Source organism: Oncorhynchus masou, chromosome 9, assembly GCF_036934945.1.
Source record: "Oncorhynchus masou masou isolate Uvic2021 chromosome 9, UVic_Omas_1.1, whole genome shotgun sequence".
Classification (NCBI taxonomy): Eukaryota; Metazoa; Chordata; class Actinopteri; order Salmoniformes; family Salmonidae; genus Oncorhynchus; species Oncorhynchus masou.
In genome coordinates this window covers 16,073,244-16,086,493 of record NC_088220.1, presented here as the reverse complement: position 1 = coordinate 16,086,493, position 13,250 = coordinate 16,073,244, and the positions used below count along the sequence as shown (strand labels likewise).

Genomic DNA, 13,250 nt, shown 5'->3' with positions numbered 1-13,250 from the left:
ACTGTATGTTAGCATGACAGATGTATTACTGATGGATAGTCCAGTCCAGGGCATTTTGGGAAATGATTTTGGAACACAGCCATAGTTCACCTCTAACCCCTGACCTCTGACTTTTGCCCCTGACTTGTAGGCCTGTCTGTGCTGCAGAAGGTCCTGGACACGGCTGCTGAGAGGAGCTGGCTGGTGACGTCTGTCAACGTAGAGACCATGACGGAGGCCTCATTCCTCAAGGTGTTTCAAGACCTGGACAAGAGGAAGGAGGGACAGATCATCATTGACTGTGAGACCGAAAGACTCACCTCCATCCTCAAAAAGGTAACAAGAGATTGAGAGACTCACCTCATCCTCAAAAAGGTAACAAGAGACTGAGAGACTCACCTCATCCTCAAAACGATAACGAGAGACTGAGAGACTCACCTCATCCTCAATAAGGTAATGAGAGACTGAGAGATTGAGCCAGTCATCTCCATCTCTAGTATTGGGCTAGTATTGGGCTAGTAATGGGCTAGTATTGGGCTAGTAATGGGCTAGTAATGGGCTAGTAATGGGCTAGTAATGGGCTAGTAATGGGCTAGTATTGGGCTAGTAATGGGCTAGTATTGGGCTAGTAATTGGTTAGTATTGGGCTAGTATTGGGCTAGTAATGGGCTAGTATTGGGCGGGCTAGTAATGGGCTAGTAATGGCAAAAATGGCAAGCAGTGGTCCATGATTCGGCTGCCGTACATAAGCCAGAACTTTGATAGATCTGGGTCAGCCAGAACTGGATTCACATTAAAATGCTGTGTGAATTAAAAAAGTGGGCCTGATATGTGCCATTGTAATTTTGCTTTCTGTGAATTAAAATAAATCCAGACATTTAAAAAAGCATTGCTCTGTTGCACGTGTGACATAATTTAAATAAATACCACATAGCCAGCAAAAGAGGGGAGAGAGAAAGACCGAGTAATAACAAGAGATAGAAGAGAAGGTAAAAGAGGCAGGTTGATGTTTATTGTCAAGAATCTTCTGCTTGATAGGCCAGCTGTAAAGTCAAAATGGGCTATATCATAAAAATGTGTAAAAAGAAAAATGACCTTTTTGGTTGTTATTTAAGGTTAAGGTTCGGCATTTGGGTTAGAAGTGTGGTTCAGGTTAGGGTTAAGGTAAGGGTTAGGTTAGGGTTTCAGACTTATGACTTTGTGGCTGTGCCAGAGTGACTACTTTGTAGAGCTGCCTCCAGGGCATGATTCCTGACAATAAAGGCCAACCTGTGGAAGAGATGATCCTCCCAGGCAGTGGTCCTGTGTAGTTTATTAGTCTCAGTGTATTACAGACAGGAGATATAGATACGGTTAGGTTGACATTTGGAGCTGAAGAGAAACACTTACTCTCCACGCTGCTGCTGCTGGGAAGGGTGTATCCCGGTATAGCAATTAATGACACACGCACACGCACACGCACACACACACACACACACACACACACACACACAGGGATGCCCTTAATGATACATGCACACACACACGCACACACATACAAACACACACGCACCACTACCCCACTCACTCCCCCATACTTATGCATCCTTCCCCCTCCCACACACAGATACACACAGAAAGAACAGAGACCTCTATCCCCTCTCTCTCCTCCAACGCTTGGCTCTAGCTGTGTGAAGGCAGTGTCTGGTGTGTGAGTGTGTGTGAGTGTTATTGATGACCTGGTGTCTAGACTTAAGTTAGTTGCATCACTTCTCACCAGTTTACAGCAGCTGAGCCACAGCAGTTCTCCGCTCAGACAGACTCCATCCATCACAGAGGTCGGCACCCTGCTCTATAGCAGCCTGTTTGTTATACACACACACAGGGACCCACACGTGCACACACAGACACATAAACGTATGCAGGCACCCAAATGTTAGCATGAACATATCATTCCAAAATCATGCGCGTTAATATGAAGTTGGTTCCACCTTTGCTGCTATAACAGCCTCCACTCTTCTGCGAAGACTTTCCACTAGATGTTGGAACATTGCTGCGGGGACTTGCTTCCATTCAGCCACAAGCATTAGTGAGGTCGTCAGGCCTGGCTCGATGTTGGGCGATTAGGCATGGCTCGATGTTGGGCGATTAGGCATGGCTCGATGTTGGGCGATTAGGCCTGGCTCGATGTTGGGCGATTAGGCCTGGCTCGATGTTGGGCGATTAGGCCTGGCTCGATGTTGGGCGATTAGGCCTGGCTCGATGTTGGGCGATTAGGCCTGGCTCGATGTTGGGCGATTAGGCCTGGCTCGATGTTGGGCGATTAGGCCTGGCTCGATGTTGGGCGATTAGGCCTGGCTCGATGTTGGGCGATTAGGCCTGGCTCGATTAGGCCTGGCTCGATGTTGGGCGATTAGGCCTGGCTCGATGTTGGGCGATTAGGCCTGGCTCGATGTTGGGCGATTAGGCCTGGCTCGATGTTGGCGTTTCAGTTCATCCCGAAGATGTTCGATGGAGTTGTAATGCAGTTAAGTTCTTTCACACTGATCTCGACAAACCATTTCTTTGTGGACCTCGCTTTGTCCACAGGGGCATTGTCATGCTGAAACAGGAAAGGGCCTTCCCCAAATTGTTGCCACAAAGTTGGAAGCACAGAATCGTCTTGAATGTTATGGTATGGTATAGTATTAAGATTTCCCTTCACTGGAACTAATGGGCCTAGCATGAACCATGACAAACAGCCCCAGACCGCTGTTCCTTCTCCACCAAACTTTACAGTTGGCCCTATGCATTGGGGTAGGTAGCGTTCTCCTGGCATCCACCAAACCCAGACTCGTCCGTCAGACTGCGAGATGTAGCATGATTCATCACGACAGAGAACGTGTTTCCACTGCTTCAATGGAGGCAAACATTACACCACTCCAGCCGACACTTGGCATTGACATGATGATCTTAGGCTTGTGAGCGGCTGCTCGGCCACAGAAACCCATTTCATGAAGCTCCCGACGAACAGTTATTGTGCTGATGTTGCTCCCCAGTGTCTTGGGTATCAGTATCTCTAGGCCTCGTGCCTTCCATCATCTTCTCCCAGTCTTGGGTATCAGTATCTCTAGGCCTGGTGCCTCTCCATCATCTTCCCCCAGTCTTGGGTATCAGTGTCTCTAGGCCTCGTGCCTCTCCATCATCTTCCCCCAGTCTTGGGTATCAGTATCTCTAGGCCTGGTGCCTCCATCATCTTCCCCCAGTGTCTTGGGTATCAGTGTCTCTAGGCCTCGTGCCTCTCCATCATCTTCCCCCAGTCTTGGGTATCAGTGTCTCTAGGCCTGGTGCCTCTCCATCATCTTCCCCCAGTGTCTTGGGTATCAGTGTCTCTAGGCCTCGTGCCTCTCCATCATCTTCCCCCAGTGTCTTGGGTATCAGTGTCTCTAGGCCTCGTGCCTCTCCATCATCTTCCCCCAGTCTTGGGTATCAGTATCTCTAGGCCTGGTGCCTCCATCATCTTCCCCCAGTCTTGGGTATCAGTGTCTCTAGGCCTCGTGCCTCTCCATCATCTTCCCCCAGTCTTGGGTATCAGTATCTCTAGGACTGGTGCCTCCATCATCTTCCCCCAGTCTTGGGTATCAGTGTCTCTAGGCCTCGTGCCTCTCCATCATCTTCCCCCAGTGTCTTGGGTATCAGTATCTCTAGGCCTCGTGCCTCTCCATCATCTTCCCCCAGTCTTGGGTATCAGTATCTCTAGGCCTCGTGCCTCTCCATCATCTTCCCCCAGTCTTGGGTATCAGTGTCTCTAGGCCTCGTGTCTCTCCATCATCTTCCCCCAGTCTTGGGTATCAGTGTCTCTAGGCCTCGTGCCTCTCCATCATCTTCCCCCAGTGTCTTGGGTATCAGTGTCTCTAGGCCTCGTGCCTCTCCATAATTTTTCCCCAGTCTTGGGTATCAGTGTCTCTAGGCCTCGTGCCTCTCCTCGCCGGAGGCTACATTGCGCTGCAGGACATGCCTTGTGCTAGGGTCACCCTTAATATCTAATGCAACTGTCTGCCATGCCTTCCAGCCTGCTACACACACACACACACACACACACACACACACACACACACACACACACACACACACACACACACACACACACACACACACACACAGGATATGAACGTGTGGGAGACTCTCAGAGGAAGAAAATATGTTGGGAATGTGTGAGGTCATGTAAATTCCATGATCAGTTACATAACCCCCACTCTATATGTCAGTTACAGAACCCCCACTCTATATGTCAGTAACAGAAACCCCACTCTATATGTCAGTAACAGTAACCCCACTCTATATGTCAGTTACAGAACCCCCACTCTCTGTCAGTTACAGAACCCCCACTCTATATGTCAGTTACAGAACCCCCCACTCTATATGTCAGTTACAGAACCCACACTCTATATGTCAGTTACAGAATCCCCACTCTATATGTCAGTTACAGAACCCACGCACTATATGTCAGTTACAGAACCCCACTCTCTGTCAGTTACAGAACCCCACTCTATATGTCAGTTACAGAACCCACGCACTATATGTCAGTTACAGAACCCACACTCTATATGTCAGTTACAGAACCCACGCTCTATATGTCAGTAACAGAACCCACGCTCTATATGTCAGTAACAGAACCCACGCTCTATATGTCAGTAACAGAAACCCCGCTCTATATGTCAGTTACAGAACCCACACTCTATATGTCAGTTACAGAATCCCCACTCTATATGTCAGTTACAGAACCCACGCACTATATGTCAGTTACAGAACCCACACTCTATATGTCAGTTACAGAACCCCCACTCTATATGTCAGTAACAGAACCCACGTTCTATATGTCAGTAACAGAACCCCCACTCTATATGTCAGTTACAGAACCCACACTCTATATGTCAGTTACAGATCCCACACTCTATATGTCAGTTACAGAACCCACACTCTATATGTCAGTTACAGAACCCACACTCTATATGTCAGTTACAGAACCCACACTCTATATGTCAGTTACAGAACCCACACTCTATATGTCAGTTACAGAACCCCCACTCTATCTGTCAGTAACAGAACCCCCACTCTATATGTCAGTTACAGAACCCACACTCTATATGTCAGTAACAGAACCCACGCTCTATATGTCAGTAACAGAACCCACGCTCTATATGTTAGTTACAGATCCCCCACTCTATATGTCAGTTACAGAACCCCCTCTATAGCCTCAGACGTATACACGGAGCAGTACATATCTATGAATCAAACAATTATCAGTTTATCTGTCCCTATCGAATTAACAATTTCACAAATGGATTCATTCATAGAACTCTATAGCTTTATAGATTTCCTTTTTAGTGATTTAGCAGATGCTCTAATCCAAAGCGATTTATAGTAAGTAGTAAGTGCACACATTTTTATACCAGTCCCCCGTGGGAATCGAACCCACAACCCTGGCGAATCCACAACCAACTGAGCCACACGGAACCATCCCGTCGACACTACAATTTATATTTTCCTCTCTTCTCTTCTCCTCGCCTCACCTAAAATATCTTACCCTCTCCTTCCCACTCCCTCTCCTCCCCACTCCCTCTCCTCCCCAGTCCATCTCTTCTCAATCTCTCTCCTCCTTTCCTCTCCACTCCCTCTCCTCCCCACCCCTTCTCCTCTCCAATCCCTCTCCTCTCTGCCCCTCTTTTCTCCAATCCCTCTCCTCTTCTCCCCACTCTCTCTCCTCTCCTTTGCTCCCCACTCCCACTCCCACTCCTCTACAATCCCTCTCATCTCCTCCCCACTATCTCTCCTCACCTCTCCTCTCCTCCCCACTTCCTTTCCTCTCCTCCCCAGTCCCTCTCCTCTCCATCCCCTCTCCTCCTCCCTCCCCACTATCTCTCCTCTCCACCCTCTCCTCTCCTCCCCACTCCCTCTACTCTCCTCCCCAGTCCCTCTACTCTCCTCCCCTAGTCCCTCTACTCTCCTCCCCAGTCCCTCTCCTCTCCTTCCCAGTCTCTATCCTCTCCTCCGCTACCTAAGTTACTGGCGCTATTTGGCGTAGCAGCTAGCAGGGTTTACTTGAACGCAGCCCGCAACACGGTTAGCCAACGTGGCTGGGACCGCAGATTGTCTAAATCCCTGCTGTTTGTTGTTTTCAATTCACTCTGTGACCTGCCCATTCTGGAACTGCAAGGAATAACAGCATAACCTACATTGCTAGCTACCATGACAAAGACCAAAGCCAGCGGGAGTACCGTTGAGGACAGTGGTGTCAGTGGTGTATCAGAGGTGAAGGATATTTTAAAAGAACAAAAAGAGACATACAAGCAGTTGTTACAACTGCTTCAAGTGTTTTGTCCAAATACGTGTGGATAAAAGAATGGACAACCTGACCAGAGAGGTCCAGGACCTGAAGAACAGTTTGCAGTTCTCCCAGGGTCAGCTCGATGAGTTGAAACAGGAGAACGGCAAGAAGACAGCAATCTGCAAGTCTTTGAGAGAGGACATCAGTTCTGTGTGTGAATCCATGATATCAATGACAGATAAATCAGACTCGAGGGACAATCAAGACGGAACAACATGGTTGTGGACGGAATTGCAGAAACTCCCCATGAGATCTGGACGGAGTATGAGGAATTGAAGATGGACCACAGGACGTTTGAGGTGGAGCACGCCCACAGGACTGGGAAACCCACCACCGGCCCAGGTGACAGGTCCAGGCTGATAGTGGTCAAGTTCCTGAGGTTCAAGGACAAGGTAGCTGTTCTGGAAAGAGCCAAGAACTTAAGGGGAGCGTATATCTTCCTCAACAAGGAATATCCTGAAGCTGTGCACCAGAAGAGAGAGGAACTTATCCCAGCCATGAAAGCTGCCAGAGTGTGTGGGGACATTGCTTACATCCGCTATGACAGGCTCATTGTCCACCCTCCCACCCAGAAGCCTAGAAGGGATGAGAGAGCCAATCTTCAACCACGCAACACACACACACACACCAATTGATTAATGGACTGCTGAATGTAGATTTATTTTATCCTGCTTTATTTGCTCTTTTCAGTTTTATGTCTATCTCTGTTAAGCTACCCAGGAAAGGCCTGAAAATAGCCCATAGTAATGTATCAATATATGTAGCCTTAAAAATATGGTTCATGAAGTCAATAACTTGCTAACATCAGATAACATTCATATATTATCATTCATATATTATCAATGAGACTCACTTAGATAATTAATTTGATGATACATCAGTTGCAATACAAGGATAAACAATCTATAGAAGAGACATACATGTTTATGGGGGAGGTGTTGCTGTATATATACAGAGCCATATCCCTGTAATGCTTAGAGAAGATCTTATGTCATGTTGTTGAAGTGTTGTGGTTGCAGGTTCAATTGGCACATCTAAAGCCTTTTATTTTGGGGTGTTGATATAGTCCACCAAGTGATAAGTCAGTATCTAAATAATATGTGTGAAATGCTTGATAGTGTATGTGATGTAAACAGAGAGGTCTACTTTCTTGGGGACCTGAATATTGACTGGTTTTCATCAAGCTGTCCGCTCAAGAGGAAGCTTCTCACTGTAACCAGTGCCTGTAATCTGGTTCAGGTTATTAATCAACCTACAAGGGTGTTTACAATCACTACAGGAACAAGATCATCCACATGTACAATCACATTTGTACTAATACTGTATAACTCTGTTCTAAAGCTCTATCCGTACCCATTGGATGCAGTAATCACAATATAGTGGCTATATCCAGGAAAGCCAAAGTTCCAACAGCTAGGCCTAAAATAGTATAGAAGAGATCATACAAAAGATTTTGCTGTGACTCTTATGTGGATGATGTTAAAGATATGTGTTGGTCTCGTGTAATTAATGAGGAGCATCCAGACGCTCCACTTGATGAATTTATGAAATTGCTTCTTCCAATTATTGAAAAACTCCCGTTAAGAAACTGACTGTTAGAAGTGTTAAGGCTCCATGGATTGGTGAGGGATGTTAAACTGTATGGTTGAAAGAGATGTGGCAAAAGGAGTGGCTAATACGTCTGGCTGCACATCTGACTGGCTGACTTACTGCAGATTGAGAAATGATGTGACTAAACTCAACAAAAAGAATAATAAACTTTATTATAAAACCAAGATCAATGATATAAAGAATAATGGAAAAAACTTTGGAGTACTTTATATGAAATTATGGGCTTAAAGACAAATTCAACTCCATCTTTCATCAAATCAGATGGCTTATTCATCACAAAACCATTTGATGTTGCCAATTATTTTAATGATTATTTCATTGGCAAAGTGGGCAAACTTAGGCAGGAAATGCCAACAACGAACAGTGAGCGATTGTATTCATGCATAATAAAACAAATAATGAAAGAAAAGCATTGCAAGTTTGAGTTTTGTAAGGTTAGTGTGGGAGATGTGGAGAAAGTATTGTTATGATCATGACAAACCTCCTGGCCTTGACAAGTTAGATGGAAGCTACTGAGGATGGTAGCTGACTCTATAGCCACTCCTATCGGAGTGGCCCTCAACAAGAGAAGGGCCCTCAACATGTACTGCACTGACACAAATGACTGATGATTGGTTGAAAGAAATCAATAAGAAGATGATTGTGGGAGCTGTACTGTTAGATTTCAGTGCAGCCTTTGATATTATTCACCATAACCTGTTGTTTAAAAAAGTATGTGCTATGGCTTTTCAAAATCTGCCATAGTGTGGATTCAGAGCTATCTGTCGAATAGAACGCAGAGTTTTCTTTAATGGAAGCTTCTCTAATGTCAAACATGTCAAGTTTGGTGTACTGCAGGGCAGCTCTCTAGGCCCTCTACTCTTTTCTATTTTACCAATGGCCTGCCACTGGCATTAAACAAAGCATGTGTGTCCATGTATGCTGAAGATTCAACCATATACACATCAGCAACCACAGCTAATGAACTCACTGAAACCCTTAACAAAGAGTTGCAGTCTGTTTTTGGAATGGGTGGCCAGTAGTAAACTGGTCCTGAACATCTCTAAAACTAAGAGCATTGTATTTGGTACAAATCATTCCTTAAGTGCGAGACCTCAGCTGAATCTGGTAATGAATGGTGTAGCTGTTGAACAAGTTGAGGAGACTAAATTACTTGGCGTTACCTTAGATTGTAAAGTGTCATGGTCAAAACATATAGATTCAATGGTTGTAAAGATGGGGAGAGTTCTGGTCGTAATAAAGAGATGCTCTGCTTTTTTGGCACCACACTCCACAAAGCAACTTCTGCAGCTCTAGTTTTGTCTAATCTTGATTCTTGTCCAGTCGTGTGGTCCAGTGCTGCAAGGAAAGACCTAGTGAAGCTGCAGCTTGCCCAGAACAGAGCGGCACGTTTTGCTCTTAATTGTAATCAGAGAGCTGATGTAAATACAATGCTGCCAGTCTCTCTTGGCTAAGAGTTGAGGAGAGACTGACTGCATCACTTCTTCTTTTTTGTAAAAAACATTGATGTATTGAAAACTCCAAATCGTTTGCATCATCAACTTGCACACAGCTCTGACAGTATTATATAGAGCCCATATTGCATGAAACTTCCTTCCATCTCCTTCCATCTCATATGTTAATCAAATGCCTATCCGGACTATTTGCATTGTGTGCTCTCCAACCCATCTTTTTACGCTGCTGCTACTCTCTGTTTATCACATATGCATAGTCACTTTAACTATACATTCATGTACAGTGCCTTGCGAAAGTATTCGGCCCCCTTGAACTTTGCGACCTTTTGCCACATTTCAGGCTTCAAACATAAAGATATAAAACTGTATTTTTTTGTGAAGAATCAACAACAAGTGGGACACAATCATGAAGTGGAATGACCTTTATTGGATATTTCAAACTTTTTTAACAAATCAAAAACTGAAACATTGGGCGTGCAAAATTATTCAGCCCCTTTACTTTCAGTGCAGCAAACTCTCTCCAGAAGTTCAGTGAGAATCTCTGAATGATCCAATGTTGACCTAAATGACTAATGATGATAAATACAATCTACCTGTGTGTAATCAAGTCTCCGTATAAATGCACCTGCACTGTGATAGTCTCAGAGGTCCGTTAAAAGCGCAGAGAGCATCATGAAGAACAAGGAACACACCAGGCAGGTCCGAGATACTGTTGTGAAGAAGTTTAAAGCCGGATTTGGATACAAAAAGATTTCCCAAGCTTTAAACATCCCAAGGAGCAGTGTGCAAACGATAATATTGAAATGGAAGGAGTATCAGACCACTGCAAATCTACCAAGACCTGGCCGTCCCTCTAAACTTTCAGCTCATACAAGGAGAAGACTGATCAGAGATGCAGCCAAGAGGCCCATGATCACTCTGGATGAACTGCAGAGATCTACAGCTGAGGTGGGAGACTCTGTCCATAGGACAACAATCAGTTGTATATTGCAAAAATCTGGCCTTCATGTAAGAGTGGCAAGAAGAAAGCCATTTCTTAAAGATATCCATAAAAAGTGTTGTTTAAAGTTTGCAACAAGCCACCTGGGAGACACACCAAACATGTGGAAGAAGGTGCTCTGGTCAGATGAAACCAAAATTAAACTTTTTGGCAACAATGCAAAACGTTATGTTTGGCGTAAAAGCAACACAGCTCATCACCATGAACACACCATACCCACTGTCAAACATGGTGGTGGCAGCATCATGGTTTGGGCCTGCTTTTCTTCAGCAGGGACAGGGAAGATGGTTAAAATTGATGGGAAGATGGATGGAGCCAAATACAGGACCATTCTGGAAGATGGAGTCTGCAAAAGACCTGAGACTGGGATGGAGATTTGTCTTCCAACAAGACAATGATCCAAAACATAAAGCAAAATCTACAATGGAATGGTTCAAAAATAAACATATCCAGGTGTTAGAATGGCCAAGTCAAAGTCCAGACCTGAATCCAATCGAGAATCTGTGGAAAGAACTGAAAACTGCTGTTCACAAATGCTCTCCATCCAACCTCACTGAGCTCGAGCTGTTTTGCAAGGAGGAATGGGAAAAAATTTCAGTCTCTCGATTTGCAAAACTGATAGAGACATACCCCAAGCGACTTGCAGCTGTAATCTCAGCAAAAGGTGGCGCTACAATGTATTAACTTAAGGGGGCTGAATAATTTTGCACGCCCAATTTTTCAGTTTTTGATTTGTTAAAATAGTTTGAAATATCAAATAAATGTCGTTCCACTTCATGATTGTGTCCCACTTGTTGTTGATTCTTCACAAAAAAATACAGTTTTATATCTTTATGTTTGAAGCCTGAAATGTGGCAAAAGGTCGCAAAGTTCAAGGGGGCCGAATACTTTCGCAAGGCACTGTACATACTACCTCAATTGGCCCGACTAACCAGTGCTCCCACACATTGGCTACACAGTGTGTCCCGCCACCCACCACCCGCAAACGCTACTGCTACTCTCTGTTCATCATATATGCATAGTCACTTTAACCATATCTTCATGTACATACTACCTCAATAAGCCTGACTAACCGGTGTCTGTATGTAGTCTCGCTACTTTTATAGCCTGACTACTGTATATAGTCTGTCTATTTACTGTTGTTTTATTTCTTTATCTACCTATTGTTCACCTAATAGCTTTTTCACACTATTGTTTAGAGCCTGTAAGTAAGCATTTCATTGTAAGGTCTACACTTGTTGAATTCGGTGCACGTGACAAGTAAACTTTGATTTGATTTATTGTTCAAATAAACAGCAAACCTGGTTTCAAAAAACAGATAAATCAACACCTTGCGGCGCAACGCCTCTCCCCTATTTGACCCTGATAGTTTGTGTGTATGCATTGATATGTAGGCTACGCGTGCCTTTATAAAAAACGTATGTAGTTATGTCCTAGAGCTGTTCTTGTCTATTGATGTTCTGTATATGTCATTCTGTATTATGTTTTGTTTGGACCCCAGGAATAGTAGCTGCTGCTTTTGGAACGGCTAATGGGGATCCTAATAAAATACAAAATACCAAATACTATCTCTGCTCTCCTCCCCAGTCCATCTCCTCTCCTCCCCAGTCCATCTCCTCTCCTGCCCAGTCCATCTCCTCTCCTCCCCAGTCCATCTCCTCTCCTCCCCAGTCCATCTCCTCTCCTGCCCAGTCCATCTCCTCTCCTCCCCAGTCCATCTCCTCTCCTCCCCAGTCCATCTCCTCTCCTCCCCAGTCCATCTCCTCTCCTCCCCAGTCCATCTCCTCTCCTCCCCAGTCCATCTCCTCTCCTCCCCAGTCCATCTCCTCTCCTCCCCAGTCCATCTCCTCTCCTCCCCAGTCCATCTCCTCTCCTCCCCAGTCCATCTCCTCTCCTCCCCAGTCCATCTCCTCTCCTCCCCAGTCCATCTCCTCTCCTCCCCAGTCCATCTCCTCTCCTCCCCAGTCCATCCATCTCCTCCCCAGTCTCCTCCTCCCCAGTCCATCTCCTCTCCTCCCCAGTCCATCTCCTCTCCTCCCCAGTCCATCTCCTCTCCTCCCCAGTCCATCTCCTCTCCTGCCCAGTCCATCTCCTCTCCTCCCCAGCCCAGTCCATCTCCTCTCCTCCCCAGTCCATCTCCTCTCCTCCCCAGTCCATCTCCTCTCCTCCCCAGTCCATCTCCTCTCCTCCCCAGTCCATCTCCTCTCCTCCCCAGTCCATCTCCTCTCCTCCCCAGTCCATCTCCTCTCCTCCCCAGTCCATCTCCTCTCCTCCCCAGTCCATCTCCTCTCCTCCCCAGTCCATCTCCTCTCCTCCCCAGTCCATCTCTCCCTCCCCAGTCCATCTCCTCCCCCCAGTCCATCTCCTCTCCTCCCCAGTCCATCTCCTCTCCTCCCCAGTCCATCTCCTCTCCTCCCCAGTCCATCTCCTCTCCTCCCCAGTCCCTCCTCTCCTCCCCAGTCCATCTCCTCTCCTCCCCAGTCCATCTCCTCTCCTCCCCAGTCCATCTCCTCTCCTCCCCAGTCCATCCGCTCTCCTGCCCAGTCCATCTCCTCTCCTCCCCAGTCCATCTCCTCTCCTGCCCAGTCCATCTCCTCTCCTCTCCTCCCCAGTCCATCTCCTCTCCTGCCCAGTCCATCTCCTCTCCTCCCCAGTCCCCAGTCCATCTCCTCTCCTGCCCAGTCCATCTCCTCTCCTCCCCAGTCCATCTCCTCTCCTTCCCACTCCATCTCATCTCCTTCCCACTCCATCTCCTCCCCCCCAGTTCCCACCATCCATCTCCCTCCCCCTTCCCACCAGTCCATCTCCTCCCCCCCAGTTCCCACCATCCCTCTCCTCCCCAGTCCATCTCCTTCCCCCA

The 13,250-nt window shown here is 46.4% G+C and overlaps 1 pseudogene; it reads left to right on the top strand.

Moving 5' to 3' along the window:
- LOC135545571 (glutamate receptor 1-like) overlaps nucleotides 1–13,250 on the top strand; it is a 159,046-nt pseudogene that overhangs the window by 72,591 nt on the left and 73,205 nt on the right.